This window comes from Ictalurus furcatus, chromosome 6 (assembly GCF_023375685.1).
Source record: "Ictalurus furcatus strain D&B chromosome 6, Billie_1.0, whole genome shotgun sequence".
NCBI lineage: Eukaryota > Metazoa > Chordata > Actinopteri > Siluriformes > Ictaluridae > Ictalurus > Ictalurus furcatus.
Window position 1 is genome coordinate 11,372,156 of NC_071260.1, and position 17,001 is coordinate 11,389,156.

Below are 17,001 nucleotides of genomic sequence, written 5' to 3' on the forward strand. Positions count from 1 at the left end.
CCAGTAACATGTAAAGTTCAGGCGATCGGCAAACATGCATAAAGGGGCGAGGTAGGAATCAAGGTCGCGGTCACGGAAATACAGGGTCGAGAACCAAAACAAGAAACATGAACAATAGCGCGGGACTGGTAGCGGAGAAACCAGCGTGAACAAAACTAACGAACCAAAACATGAACCTAAACATGAACCATGAAACATGACATGAACTATGACTATGGTTAACTATCGTAAGGACTCTAAACTAAGCTACTATAATATTCTGCGTTGTGTGCTGGGATGCGCGCGGTATATATGCGGACATGATCAGTGTCGTAAATGCTCGCAGCTGAGGGCGATGCAGACACATTTGAAAATCCCAGCCAATGACAGAACAGGGAGGAGACATAACAGAAACATAAATAAATGTACGTGTCGAAATGTCACGATTGTCCAAAAGGGAAAAGCAGGTGCTCGCGCACCTGCTCGTGCACGCGCGCTCACATGCTCCACAGCGCGCTGCTTAAAGGGGAACTCGTGACAACAACCGTGTATTAGTCATCTTATGTGTAAATTTACACACACTCAGGATTTACACACATGAATAAGAGATATGAGCATTTTCGCAAAATTACTGGCTTTTCATGAATACCAAATTTCTTTTGTAAATATGCATACAAAAGAATTTAAAAACTATTTAAGAATCAATCCATCTGTATCCAGCTTGATAAGTGAGGCCAAAAGTTATCTGAATCAATTAACCCTTATATGTCCCTCACTTTTTGCTCCCACTAGGGGTCTTCGAAGGGTCAAATTGAACTTGAAGCTTAAAATACAACAGACGTGGAGAAATGACACAATTCCAGTGTACTGTATATAAGGTCTCTAACTTGCTTATAAACAATTTTGATGAAAAATCTGTTTAATATTTGAAATGTATCAAATTATTTACATAATACAAATATATGTATGATAATTGACTATGACTAAACAAATTTGTTGTAATTTGAAAGAACAAATAAGAAATACACAATCAAATTTGCAGTGTTATTTTTTTCATTTATGCTTACAAAAATAATCACATCCTTCTGAAATAATATATAAAAGACAGCAGTGTGTGCATTTATGTCTAAAGTAAATGAACTAGATTGTAGTAACTAGAATAATGATTTTGATTAGTGGTAGCCTTACCTTAATTTCATATTTACCATGACCCTTCTGTTTTGAAATAGTCTTTTCAACCCGAGGACCTTAAGGGATATAAATTTGTAGGGGGTGTATGATGTGTTTTAAATAAGAAAATAAGATAAAGCCAGTGAGTTTCAGGTTAAAGAAATGATTTGTTCTATATTTTGTCTTTTATTTAAAATAATAAATGGGTCAGTTTTACCTGAGGGCTGTTACGCCACGGCGAACTCGCGGTCACAGAGCCGATGAGAACTACATTTCCCAGCCACGTCTGCGCTCGAGTTCGCCGGAGTACTGAGTGCGAACACCTGTGTTACACCCAAGGCTATATAAGCCCTTGTTAGCGACAGCACGTCGCGAAGTAAACGCTCAGTACCCTTAACGCTGTCGTTGTACCAAGCCTTAAATCTACGCATTGGATTTTCCTGGTTTACGGACTTACTTCCCGATTTTGGATTACAATTCCCTGGATAACCCCTTTTGTATTGTTTTCGGACTTCGCGCTTTGTTGTGATCCTCGTCTTCCAGTTGCTGATCTGCCCGCGTTTGTCTCCACGCTCGGTAACGTAAGAGATTACTTCACCTCACTATGGAGGCAGCGGGTGCCCCGGAATGGAATAATCTTATTATGAACAAAACAGAGCGATAAATGTGCAGCAGGCACAGATAGCGCATCTGACCGAGAGATTGAATAGCCTAAACACTTCCGGGGGGCAAACCGCGTTTCCCCCTGCTGCTGACATCTCTCCACCCTCGTATTCCCCTCGCGTATGCCCCATCAGCGCCCGCGGCACCTCTCCCAGCTACGCCGGTTGTGCACTATCCACCATTGCCTACATCGGAGCGTTACGTGGGAGAGCCGGAACGATGTAAGGGCTTCATTCTTCAGTGTAGACTGTTTTTCAAAAACCTCCCGGAGATGCCAGAAGTTCGCAAGCTCACACACTTCATGGAGTTACTCACCGGACGCGCCCTGGAGTGGGCTACAGCGGAGTGGGAACGAGGAGGCGGTGTAAGACCCTCGTTAGCGGATCTCCTCTCCCGATTCCAACGTGCCTTCGATCATTCCCCTGATGGCTGGGAGACCGGTCAGGAGCTCCTTATGATCACGCAGGGCTCATGTGATGTGGTAGATTATGCTCTGGAGTTCCGCACCATCGCTGCAAGAAGCGGGTGGAATGAGCCGGCCTTGAAGAACGCGTTCCATCAGGGGCTCAATCCCGAGCTGGTTCGAGAGTTGACGTGCCAGGGCGAGCAGTTAACCCTCGACGACTTCATTGAACTGGCAGTACGGCTGGACCGTCTACGCCGTACGAACCATCCCGCGCTGTGGAGCCCTCTTCCACCAGAGCCAGCCCCTCCAGCGGAACCAATGCAGCTCGGCCGAGCCCGGATCCGCGGAGAGGAGAGAGAGAGGCGACGTAGGGAGCTGCTGTGCTTCTATTGCGGCGAGAACACCCACGCCGTTCGCCAGTGTCCTCATAGGGGGCCCCAGCCAACCGAGGGGAGCACAGCCAGTCAACCTCGTCGCTCCCGGGTGAGCCCTATCCAGTTAAGTAATTCTCATGTCTTTGTCTTACCTGTGGTGATTGGATATTCAGGCCAGTCTTTTGTTCTTACAGCGCTCATCGACTCCAGAGCAGCCGAGAACTTCGTAGATGAGCGGACGGCGAAGACTCTCAGCCTCCCAATACGGCCCATTCTTCAGCCTCGTGAGGTTCAGTCCATCGATGGGTCCCCATTAGAAGGCGGGGTCATATCACTCTGCACAGCACCGATCAACCTACAAGTCAGTGCTCTTCACCATGAGACCATCGTCCTCTACGTTACAGTTTCCAGTAGGCACCCCATCATTCTCGGTCTCCCTTGGCTCAAATGTCACAACCCTCAGTTATCGTGGGAGGACAAACAGGTTACCAAGTGGTCCCCCTACTGTTTACAACACTGTTTACAACACAGGCCCTCTGGTTCCTGTGGGCACCACAACAGTGGAGAGTCCTCTAGCTCATGTCCCTGTCACAGTCCTGCTAGAATATCGTGACCTCAGCGAGGTGTTCAGCAAGGAAAGGGCAAGCGGTTTACCACCACACAGACCCAACGACTGCGCCATAGACCTCCTCCCCGGAGCTAGCCCAACACGGGGCCGAGTATACCCGCTCTCCCAAGCGGAACATCGGGTCATGGAGGAACACATTCAGGAGGCTCTCCAGCAGGGGTGTATTCGGCCATCCACGTCTCCCGCGTCCTCTGGGTTCTTTTTTGTAGAGAAAAAAGGGGGGGCCTTCGGCCATGCGTTGATTATCAGGGTCTCAACCAGGTAACAGTGAGGTACCGATATCCCCTGCCTCTAGTGCCCACAGCCCTTGAACAGCTAAGGTCCGCAACCTATTTCACGAAACTAGACTTACGCAGCGCGTACAACTTCATCTTCATCAGGGAGGGAGACGAGTGGAAGACGGCCTTTAGCACCACCTCTGGGCACTACGAGTACTTGGTCATGCCGTATGGGCTCGCTAACGCCCCCTCAGTATTGCAGAACCTCATCAATGACGTCCTGAGGGACATGCTGGGGCGGTGCGTTATCGCCTATATTGATGATATCCTAATTTACTCGACATCCTTTGAGGAACATACCAAGCATGTCCGACAAGTGTTGCTCCACCTGCTACAATATCAGCTGTATGTAAAAGCTGAGAAGTGCGAGTTCCACGAGCGCACCATCTCTTTTCTGGGGTATGTCATTAGTCCGAAAGGGGTTGCCATGGACAAATGCAAAGTTCAAGCGATGGTGGAGTGGCCCACTCCCCAAACCATCAAGGAATTGCAACGTTGCCTTGGCTTCACGAACTTTTATTGGTGATTCATACGAGACTTCAGTAAAATAGCACGACCCCTGACATCCCTCCTGCGGGGGAAACCGCGGCGACTCCTTTGGGACCCCAATGCCCAGGAGACTCTGGATAAGCTTAAGCGGGCATTCACTATGGCACCCATTCTCCGACACCCGGATCATTCCAGACTTTTTGTCATGGAAGTTGATGCGTCTGAAGCGGGGGTGGGGGCCATTCTGTCGCAGAGGTTCGGGGACAGACCCAAGCTACACCCTGTGGCCTTCTTCTCATGGAAGCTGTCGCCCACTGAACGAAATAACAATGTGGGGAACCGTGTACTCCTGGCCATTAAATTGGCCCTAGAGGAGTGGAGACATTGGCTGGATCCAATGTGGATCGGTTTTCAAAATCCCTACACCTGATTCCACTTCCGGCACTTGCATCTGCCTATGCCACTGCTGAATTAATGTTCCAACATGCATTTCGATACTTCGGCATCCCGGAGGAGATTGTGAGTGACAGGGGCCCGCAATTCACGTCTCGAGTTTGGGCCAGTTTCATGGAGAAGATGGGGGTTACCATCAACCTTACATCCGGTTATCACCCCCAGGCCAATGGACAGGCAGAACGGGCCAATCAAGAAATCATACGATTCCTCCGAACCTTTTGCGCCACCAATCTGGAGGACTGGAGTCATTTCGTCCCGTGGGCGGATTATGCACAAAACTCTCTGCGACATTCCGCCACCCAGCTCACTCCTTTCCAGTGTGTCTTAGGTTATCAGCCGCCTTTGTTCCCCTGGAATGCCTCCCCCACCGACTCACCAGCAGTAGATGAGTGGTTTCAGGTCTGGGTCTGGGAACGTGCCCATCAACACTTGGTGCAGGCCGCCCGCACCACCAAACAAAGGGCGGACAGGCGCCGTGGGAGTCACCCCAACGATCAACCTGGAGACAGGGTATGGCTTTCCACGAGAGACCTAAAGTCGCCACTCCCGAGCAGTAAACTGAGACCCAAGTATATCGGCCCCTTCCGGATCCTGAAGCAGGTTAACAAAGTCACGTACCACCTGGACCTGCCCATACACAGCCGTATCGCCCCATCGTTCCATGTCACCCTCCTCAAGCCGGTGATACCAGGTCCCCTGGCCACAGCAGTTCCGGAGAACTCCCCACCAGAACCACTAGAGATTGAGGGGCGCCCAGCGTACCATGTTCGCGAGATCTTGGACTCCAGACGTAGGAGAGGAGGACTTGAGTATCTGGTGGACTGGGAGGGGTACGGCAGTGTTGGGTCCCATCCCAGGACATTCTGGACGCAAACTTGCGCAGAGACTTCCATGCTGCTCACCCAGATAGACCGGGACCCTGGAGAAGAGGAAGACCTCAGAGGGATTTGGCTCCCGGAGTGAGCCCTTTTTGGGGGGGGGGGGGGGGGCTCTCTTATGAAACGGCGAACTCGCGGTAACAGAGCCGACGAGAACTACATTTCCAAGCCACGCCTGCACTTGAGTTCGCCGGAGTACTGAGTGAGAACACCTATGTTACACCCAAGGATATGTAAGCCCTTTTTAGCGACAGTACGTCGCAAAGTAAACACTCAGTACAGTACCACACAAGGGTTAAACACTATGAGCAATAAGTCTTTTGAGCAGCATTTACTTTGCTTGGCTTCATAACATGGAGGAATTCATTAATTGGAAATGCAATTAAAATTATTTGGTCATTTAAACAATGCGATAACTAATTTGAGTAAACTACTAGATTTGCAGCATAAGTGCATGTGCAGTAGGGTTCACTTGTAATAACTACTTTTATTTGATCAGCTGTCAAAAATGATGCATTTTATCAATTTAGAATGTTTTTTCTTCAAATTCAACACTTATCAATGTTCAAATTATTATTTACAAAAGGGATCATAATGTGTAGATGCATAACTAATTGAGCCATGATGTTTATGAGTCAGCAATTAATACATGACAACAGTTAACACTGTGTTATAATATGCATGAAATATTCATAATAATAATAATTAGAAAAAAAAAAAAAACATGGAAAATGTGCAAATAAAATGGTCAGACTGAAATTTATACCTGCTGGGATTTCAGATAAAAAAAATATATTCTTCTTTTGTAAATACTGAGTAAACACATGTATTAGTTTTTATACATTGTTAAATAAGACTAGACTTTATATGATACAGTGGTGCTTGAAAGTTTGTGAACAAGTTATGATTCACTTTTGGCTATTCAGATCTCATCACATTACACACAGCTTAATATCATCCATATTGTACGTCATATAGTGGTGCTTGAAAGTTTGTAAACGCTTTAGAATTTTCTATCTACAGTATCTGCATAAATATGACCTATAACATCATCAGATTTTCACACAAGTCATAAACATAGACAAGGAGAACCCAGTTAAACAAATGAGACAAAAATATTATACTTGGTCACTTATTTATTGAGGAAAATGATCCAATATTACATTTCTGTGAGTAGTATAAGTATGTGCTAGGATTAGCAGTTAATTTGAAGGTAAAATTAGAGTCAGGTGTTTTCAATCAGTGGGATGACAATCATATGTAATATTGGAATATTTTCCTCAATAAATAAATGACCATGTATAGTATTTTTGTCTCATTTATTTAATTGGATTCTCTGGGTTATCTTCTTTTTGGACTTGTGTGAAAATAAGATGATGTTTATGTCATATTTATGCAGATCCTGTAGATAGAAAATTCTAAAGGGTTCACAAACTTTCAAGCACCACTATAAGATGTACAATATGGATGATATTAAGCTGTGTGTAATGAAATGAGATCTGAAGAGCCAAAAATGAATCATAACAGTATTAAAACAGTAACAAAAACAAACTGTGTCCATCAGGTGTGCAGACAAGCATGGGGAATTAATAATATTTATTTTTTTTGCATCATCTTTCATCTTCATTGAACCTTATCCTCTTTGCTAATCTTCTTACATGCATGAATTCTGGACTCCTCTCTCCTTCATCATCCACAACTTCCTGCATGACTCTGAAATTTTTGCCCCCCAACCCTCTGTCGCTTTCCTGTGTCTAATTGTCCTCAGCTGTAGTGTGCACAACTAAATGGGACCATAGGGAACAGAGATTTGTAATTTCAGGGAACCGTGGAACAAGAAAAAAGAGGGGAAATTGGTGGCAGGCCACAGAAATTAGCATTCTTTAAGGCTTCCACAGGCATTAAAGATTAAGCAGCCACTAAGTCCCAAAGTGTCTCGTGAGGCCGGATAAGAAGGTGCAGGGGGTCAGGATCATGTGCCGCTCGGCCTTTGTCTGCAAGCTTAGGGCTACAGACGGGGTTGTGTATCGTTATCGTCCTCCTGCTGTGTGAGTCTTAGAAGATGGGTTTCATCCATTATTGATGTCTGTTTGGAGCGACTCTGCTCTGCTTCGTTGGGTTGCTGTTGGCTGAAATCATGTCTCTGTTACACTATTGGAACTCTGTAAAACTCACTCACACACACTTACACATACACAGAATCTCTTAGATCTGGCAAAATTCTTAAATGCAAAATCTAACAACTTACATTTTAATTTAAGTGTAATTAAAATATGTATTGAAACATTCTATATTGTACTCTTTAATGCTGCCACTATGAATCAGCCCCTTTATGGTTTGAGGATACACCCAAAGTGTACTTCCTAATGTAATCAAAAAGTCTTTAAACATAAAAGATCCAAGCATTTGGCTGCTGATAGCATCTGATTTCCTGCTCATTAACTCGAAGTTATTTTCTCATATCTACTCATTTATTAGGTCACCGTGTATGCCCATGCATGTATGAGTCACATTTGTATTATTCAGCCATGTTAAAGCTCAGTGACAATATTTATATAATACTATTATTATAACTATTGTTACAGGTATTCCCAGTTTTTCTCACTAAAAACTCACTTGTTCCTAATTCCAAAGTTTAGAAATTTGGAAGAATCCAAGCAACCACTACAGAGGGATTAGAATTCAATTATAGAGGATGAAGAAAATTCACAATCTGTGTTCTTGGCAGGTTTATCGGAAGTCTGGGATTATCTCCATTATAACTGAGCATCATGCAGATAATCTCTCTATACTCACACTGAGAAATGCAGGATGGACTCTGTTATACTCCACACACATTCATATGCCTGTTCAGAAATCCACTCAGGCTCATATGGCCATGCTATTTTATCTCCGCTGTACACCTTTGCTATAGACCCACACCCACAAACACACACACGCACGCAAGTACACACGCGCACACACACACACACACACACACACACACACACACACACACACACACACGCACACACTCCTGACAGCATGCTGAATGGCTCTGCAGAATACAGTGTATTTTCTTGAGCTATTCTGCATGGTATCACCATTTGCTTCTTCATTGTGAACCCATTGAGTGCATTACAAAACCACACTTTACAGAGGCAATGTGACATGCTGACTGCTCAAAGAAAGTACTTACACTATGATCAATATGTCCCAGTCCTGTATTGAGACACTATAATGGCACAGAAACTACGCTTACATCAGAAATCATACATAAAAGCTTGACAACCAGCGAGATGACACTTAGCCTGCTTTGTGCTTTGAACATTTACACTAAGCTCACCAAAATGTGTAATGATATGAAAGAAAAGAACTTGCCATCTGTACAGATAGGTTACTTCTTAAGTTGACCTTGTGGAAGAAAGGCTGTTTTCTTTTTGTCAAGTGAGATGGAAAATGTAGCTGTTGCAGTCCTCTTGATGATTTCACATAACTTGTACATTTAAAAAAAAAGAAAAGAAAAAAGAAATTAGGTGCTGCCAAACTTGACTATTACGTATGGGGAAAAAATCTTGAGTTTCCAAATGTGAAATGTGGGAATTGTGGAGTGAATTTTGTTACATTATGCCAGTCTCACTTTCTTAATTTTGAAATACACATACATACTCAGGTCTGTCAGTGATTGGCACCTGAGGGGTTTGCATCTGTGTGTACGTGTGCATGTTTTTAAACAAATAATTAACTGAGTCTGTCTGAGAACAAAAAAGGCCCTTGGTGTTTTTTTTTCTCCATTTTTGTTGCTATGAGGTTAACCCTTATGGCTCATTGCTTAAGCATGTCCCAATGCTGCGTGTAAAAGAAAATATGACACTGGTGGTATTGCTGCCTCACCAGATTCCCTGGTTTGATGCTGAGCTTGGTGTACACACTATGGAGTTTCATACATTCTCTGAAAGTCCAAGTTGGTTTCCTGTGAGTTCTCTGGTTTCCTTCTACTTCCCAAAACATGCTGAAAGGTGGATTGGCTATGTTAAGTTGTTCTTAGGTATGTGAATGTGTGTGTGTTCATCTCATGCCCGGAAATGGACTGCCATTATTCCTGCCTCATGCCCAGTGTTCTTGGGATATGTTTTGAATTCACCATGACCACTGGGTTTAAAGCTAAATTACTGAAGATGAATAAATGAATTAAATGGAAATTAGAAAATCCATCATTATGTAAAATCTCAAATTGGGAATGCATATTGAATGCAAGTGTGAGATGAAATTTGCAGATGATAGTAGTGGGACTCATCAGCAACATCATAACAGCATACTGAGTGGAGATGGAGCAGCTAGTGGACTGGTGTCAGCTCAACAATCTGCCTCTTAATGTTTCCAAGGCAAAGGAGATGACTGTGGACTTTAGGAAAACAGTGTGCATCACTTACCACTGCTCACTGTCATGGGGGCTCTCTGCCCTTGATACAAGACAAAGGCTGCGTCCAAATATCCCTTCTACCCTACTAGACAGTAGGCGAAAAGCAGTATGCCAAAGGAGTTGTATGTCTGAATTCTCAGTATTCATAAAACAGTAGGTGAGAAATACCCGGATGACCTACTGGTTTCTCCTTGATTCTGCACTAGGGAATGAGTGGATACCGCCCTATCCCATAAGGCCACATGACTAAAATAGAATGAAGTAAAGAATAAAAAATGGTGGAAGGCAACTGGTTGCTTCTTTTGAATTTGTAGGTCATATGACAATGCCAACATGGCAGATGTAGTACATCTGGATTGTATTCATACTACACACTTATACTGATCAGTACATACTGTACCAATGGCCGAGCAGTAGGTACTGAATCAAATGCACAGTACACGATTTCAGATACAGCCCTATCCCACAAACACTGCACAAGAAGATTAACCATACTCACTCTCATAAACTCTGTCATAAACTCTCCTGTAGAGACAGTTAGTTAGTTTCTCTGAGTGCACGTGTTTGATGACCTAACTTGATGATAACACCATGTCCTTGGCCAGAAAAGCCCAGCTGTGCCTCCATTTTGTATGCTCACCACACCATTTCCTCACCACTTTTTACAGAGGTGTCATCGAGAGTGTCCTCACCAGTTTCATCACTGTCTGATAAGATGAATCAGACTGCAAGTGGATAGTGAAGACAGAAGGAGAACATCATGGGGGTCTCTCTACCACTGATACAGAACATATACCACAAACACTGCACCAGAAGATTAGCCATAGTGACTAAGGGCATGCTCATCCCTCCCATAAACTCTGCCTTCCGGCACAAGATGATGAAGTGTCCAGGCCAAGATTTCCAATGTTCCAGTTTCTGCAACAGCTTCTACCTACAAGCTATCAGCACTTTCAATAATAAACTGCCTGGTACCCACCTCCCTGAATTAATGGGCACAACCCCATCACACTCCAGCCACTTTAACCAGTAATGTCTCAGTGTATTTATCTTTTTCCCCTCTCATAACCTAACTCACAGTTACATACTCAGGACACACACTATACCATTTTATTACAAACAGTTACAAAATGAGAGTTCATTTATTTTTATAACTCAGGGACTTCTATCCTGCTTGTGGTGATAATGCTCACCACACACCACGAGGGTATTAGGGTGTGTTGTATTTAATGGAGAATGCTATTTGCTTCTACTGTATTTCATTCTATGTCAGATAAAGTGAGTGCAGATGGGTTAAGATGGACACAATCACAGATAAAGCTTTATTTAAAGAGAGCAGTGGGCAGACAAACGCAAAACATGATGCAAAGTCGAAATCCAAAGACAGGCAGAGGTCAAGCAATCGGCAAATGGCAATGAGAGAAACAACCAATAACATGACAAGGGTGGAGTCTGGACAGAAACCAAAACAAAACACACGTGTGAATATAAACAAAGCCACTGACAACCCGGAAATGTACGGTCACACTCAAGGCTGCCTGAGCGCACTGAGTGATCTGACACTTCAGCACGAGAGGAAATACCTGACATTCTGCAACAAGGAAACACCTTGTTAGTGAGAGTTTTCAGAGGAGATTGACCATTCTGGTTTGAACTGATAGGAAGGCTACATAAACTCAAATAACCACTCTTTCCAAACATGATGAGCAGAAAAGCATCTCAGAACGAACAACACATTGAACCTCGAGGCAGATGGGCTACTGTACATCTGCCTCAACAACACATCATGCTCCACTTATGACAGCCAAGCACAGGAGGTTACATTGAGCACTGACTCACCAAAACTAGACAGTTGAAGATGAAGGCTAGAATAAAAAACTCCCTAATCAATAATAAAATGTCATATTTTATACTTTCGAAACATGAACAAATATACAATTGCATACCCCAATCTAAACTTCTGCAAAGAGGGGATATGAAACATTTTAAGGCAAAATTGTTAGTAAACAGTTCGGATAAAAACCTTGTATAACATATATCAGAGACATTTAAGGTAAAAACAACAAAAAAAAGTAGTTCATCTTTTTTATTAGGGAAAAAGTAGACAAATATACCGATTACTGTAGGTGGAAATCAAGTTTCATTAACCAAATAGTGCTCTGATGCTCTCCATTACTGTGATTCAGTTTAAGCAGCAGCTATGTTATGCAATGTCCATGGCTGGGGAGTCCCAGCACTAATATTGAATTCTTTTGAACTCAATTGAGTGCTGAGTTCAAAAGAAGGGACTATTGATTACTACTGCGGTCTGCATTTGTATGAGCTATTTTGCTCTCGGCAGGCAAGATAGTTCATAAGCCATCACGGCCCCATTTATCCAGACCCGGCTCCATGCAGTCAGCGTGAACTGTGTTGTTATTGTCCTGTGCGTCTATTGTATTGTTCTGCACTTGTCTGTCTATTAATGCTGTAGTTTTGCACAAGGCTCTTGTCTTGTCTTGTTTTGTCTTGGACTTGTCAGTATAAAGCCCCTGTATTGTCTTTTATGCTGCTATTGTCCCGAGAGGCACAATTTTATCTGACATACCAGACAGAAATCTGTTTGTTTGCAATCCATGAAAAGGCATGCTGTATACTTTTCCACCTGAGCAGACTGAAAAGACTGAACAGATTCCATATTTATAGGAAAGTATATAAAATATTTTCACGTTTATGGAGCATTTTAAACATGGCAAACCCTTGAGTGAATATCAGTCAGGTATTGGAAATATCAGACAGATGCAAGTGCTGTTTCAGCTTTTTATTAAAGAGAGGCAGGCAGATAAATCCAAATCATGTTGCACAAATGTAGTCAAAAACGGGCAAATGGCGAACGGCAAACAGGATAAACTAGGTGAAACGAGAATCAGAAACGTGAGGACAAAACAGGATCAAAACCATGAAATGAGAAACACAATGATAACAGGCTTGGTACGGGCCTGCCGGAAAACATAGAACACACAATACTGTGTGGTGGGTCAGCGACAGGCTTGCCGGGGTCAGATGGCTGAGACCAGGCTTGGGAGGCTGCGCCGCCAGCCTCTGGCATGAGCAGAGCTTGGTGGGCCGTCTCGTCGCCCCCCTGCGTGAGCAGAGTTTGGTGGGCCACATAATCAGCCTCAGGCGTGAGCAGGGCTTGGTGGGCCACCTCGTAAGCCTCGAGCGTGAGCAAGGTTCGGTGTGTCGCATTGTCGGCCTCAGGCGTGAGCAGGGCTTGGTGTGCCATGTTGCCACGTTGAACTCCGGCTGGAGCTTTGCAGGGGAGACTACCTTGTGGGTCTCCGGCTGGAGCTCTGGAGGTGAGGTCACCACGTTGACCTCTGGCCGGAGCTGTACAGGGGAGACCGCCTCATGGGTCTCAGGCTGGAGCACTCGAGATGAGGCCACCATGTCAGCTTCTGGAGGGTGCTCTGCAGGTGAGACTGCCACATTGGCCTCTGACTGGAGCTGGGCTGTGGAGGCCGCCGTGTCGGCCTCTGGCTCCCTCTCGTAGTACGTTGTGAATGGCCTTGTGGGTTTGGCCATCAGGCTGGCCCCCACACAATTTTTTTCCAAATCAACCTGAAGGTCCGCATTACCAAAAATCACCCTCATTAGGAAAACTAACTCAGCCACGCTTCCCAGGCCAAAGCTGCCTATGGTGATTAGGAGCTCTGCCCATTGGCATGCTGGAGCAATGAACCAGGACAACATGAACCCTAGCCACAGCATCGCTTTGGACTTTGGGTTTAACAGGCTCTTGAAATAAAACTGTCACTGGAGGAAGAATCCATTCAGAGAGCTTCCAGTGCCACTGGGGAAAGTGCACAGAGTCAAACGCTGGCATGGTCTTCCCACAGTAGCTCCCCTCTCACCTTCCTGCTGCATCCATGGTGAGGGCAAAGTATTCTGTGACAATGGAGAGGCTGAGACGGATGCAAGTGCAGTTTCCGCATTTTATTAAAGAGAGGCAGGCAGATAAATCCAAATCGTGTAGCACAAATGTAGTCAAAAGCAAGCAAATGGTCAGGCAAATGGCAAACAGGATAAACCAGGTGAAACAAGAATCAGAAAAAACAGGATCAATACCATGAAACGTGAAACACGACGATAATAAGCTTGGTATGAGTCTGGTGGAAAACACAGAACAGACACTACTTCGCCCCGAACAAAGACACAGGAGGGTTTTAAATACTAAACGTAATCAAGAGTAAAACATAAATAGCTAAGACACATTAGGAGACAACCAATAACATAACAGGGATTATGTCAACAACCCGGAAGTGCACTCTGTCGCACTTTTGGCTGCTGAGCACGCTGCTTGCTCTGGCGCGAGGTGAAATCTCTGACAAGATCAGTACTAGCTGATGTCTAAGAACAACAGTGTGAATTCATCAAGTGAATTCATTTGGTTTATCCCCTCCTTATGCTGTTTATTTTTTATTTATTTTTTGTCAAGATGGATGTTACTACAATCAGCTACCCTGACAAGAAAGGTCTGCTCATGGACCACTTTCCCTATAATCCTTAATAAAAAAAATCTTAATAAAAAAACATTATTTTTTTTTAAATGGGACAAACTATACTATTAAACTATCTCTATACATAGACAATGGTCATTGTCAAATTTCATTGTGTGTGAAAACCCCAGGAGATCAGCAGTTTAGGAAATACTCAAACCAGCCCATCTGGTACCAACATCATACCATGGTTAAAGTCAAGGCATCTCAATTTCCCCCATTCTGACATTTGATGTGAACATTAACTGAAGCTCTTGACCTATATCGGCATGATTTGATCCAAAGTGCTGCTGCCACATGATTGGCTGATTGGATAACTGCATAAATGTGCAGGTCTACAGTTGTTCCTATTAAATTGGAAGGTGTTATAAATGCAAGCTGTTGAACAGAAATTATATGCTTTTGAATTTTACAAATGCTAACTATAGCACTTTATACTAGATAAAAAGGCAATGTGAAATCTTACAGCAACAGTACAGTGGTACAGTGAGGACAGAGTTTTGACAATTAAAAAAAAACCTCTGAGACGGAATGAGAGCAGTCCTTACCACCTTACTTTGCACAGTGAATCTAATCTGATCATTCAATTAAGCCTATCAATAATGAACAAAGTATCTGACCTGGGGATTTTGACAATGACTGTTCTGTAGCAGCTCGTTATGTATTTTAAAACCAGAAATATAGCTAAAGGCTAAAGGCAACTTGCAGATTTCCACAGCAGGTAGCTCGCAGAGCCGTGGTGCTGGTGTTGTTTTAAACCCACTGAAAAGCTCTTTCTAACAATTATAACATGGTGCTTATCAGTTGCGGTGATGGAGGGCTTCACAAGTGCAGACGATGTCCTGTTCTTTCTTCATGAAAAAATGTGACCATGTGACCAGTGCACTCTTCCTGCAACATTAATTGATGTCCCACCACCACCAACAACAAAATGTATGACGTTAAAAAGGTGAAGCACTGGCATTTTAAATAACAGATCAAGATAATATTAACACAAAAAGATCAGGGGCTTGACATAAAACATCAACCAAGCATCGCCCTCATGGTCCCCTATATGTGCGTTGTTCACAGATAGGTCATAGGACCTGCACTATAAACACACCGCAGTGAGCCAGTTCCTGCAGTCACAAGAAGGTGCACATGCAGATGCATATACTGTACATATGAAATTTCTTTCACATTAGAACATTTGCCAGCTTGAATTGACCTCTGGTAACCTGGTATCCAGCAAGTCTTTTCCAGGCCTTCCTCTTTTCTTTCCCTCATGGGCTTATCCCCTCTTTCTCCACACTGCATGCTCTCGACCTGCAAAGGATTCAGCTGTCCAATCCTGCTGAGCTTCTTGCTGGCTCACCATTCAGCTCGGCTTTGCCAGTGTGCAGTTGAAGCTAAAGAGGACTTATCTGTGTTTCACTCGAGGAATTACTACAGTTACAGATGGTGCTTAGTATCCGTTTGTTCACTCTTAGGAAGAGCAGAGCAGAGGAGGCGAATGGAACCAAAGTGGATTTGGAATGCCAAAGCTAGGAAAGGTTTTAAGATTTGGATAGCAAATTTGCAGGAAAGCTGGCTTGTAAAGGTGAATAATGTTGGAAACAGAGTTTCCAAAGTAGCAGCTTGGGCAGAAGTTGAGGAGGGGGCTGATGGAACCTCCCAATGATTAAATAGTCTCTGAGGTTCTAACATGGGACAGTTTTAAAGAGCAGCGCAGTGTTATGAGGTGCGAGGTTTATTGTGTGTGTGATGTGCTACCAAAGGAGTTCTGAATCTGCTCCCTGGCCAAAGAGGGATCTTATCTTCACACCACCTGATGACAGACAGCTTCCCCACAGAACAAAAGAACAATAGTTTTGGTAATTCAAATATGGTTAAAACGAGATGGATGAACATCTATATATCTCCTTCAATTCAGTCTAGTTCTCATATGTGCAGTATGTTTGCGGGGGGGTGGGGGGGGTGATCTCTGTGTCTGAGTGAAAATCTGCTCATCCTTCTCTGTTACTCCCATCTCACCATCCACATAGTAAAACAACAGCCTGGAAAAATGATAGACTACCTGTCATCTTCCCCATTGGCACTGAGGTGATTTAATTAATTGCTTTGAAGCAGGAGAAAACACACAACTGCCTTCCATGGGGGAAGTGAAAAAGACTGGTTTAAAAGTGTATTAAACTCTGTCAGTCTGCAGCACCAGTCTTCTTCCTCAGCTGAATCCATAATTTTGTAAGAAGTGACTGACCCTTTGTTCCTTTGTCCAGGAATGCTCAACTTTGCAGACAAATCGCATTATTTGCCTCTTACAGTCACCTTACAGCTCCAGGGTCCCTGGTTTGATCCTGAGCTCGGGTTACTGCCAGTCCAGAGTTTCTGTGAATGTTCTGTGTCTGTGTGGAGTTTCTCTGGGTTCTCCAGTTTCCTCCTTCCTCCCAAAAACATTCCAATCGATGGATTGCAGTGAATGATTGTGAATGGGTGTGTGAATGTGAATGGACTAGTGTACCATACAGGTTCTATTCCCCCAGTATTCCCAGGATTGGAATGTATGTATGTATGCATGTATGTATGCATGTATGTATGCATGTATGTATATATATATATGCATGTGAGTGAGTGAGTGAGTGAGTGACACAATAAAAGTAACACCAATAAGAACATTTCTAATAATAAATCTATTATTATTATTATTATTATTATTATTATTATTAGATGTAGTAGTAGTATTAAGAATATGAAGAAGAGG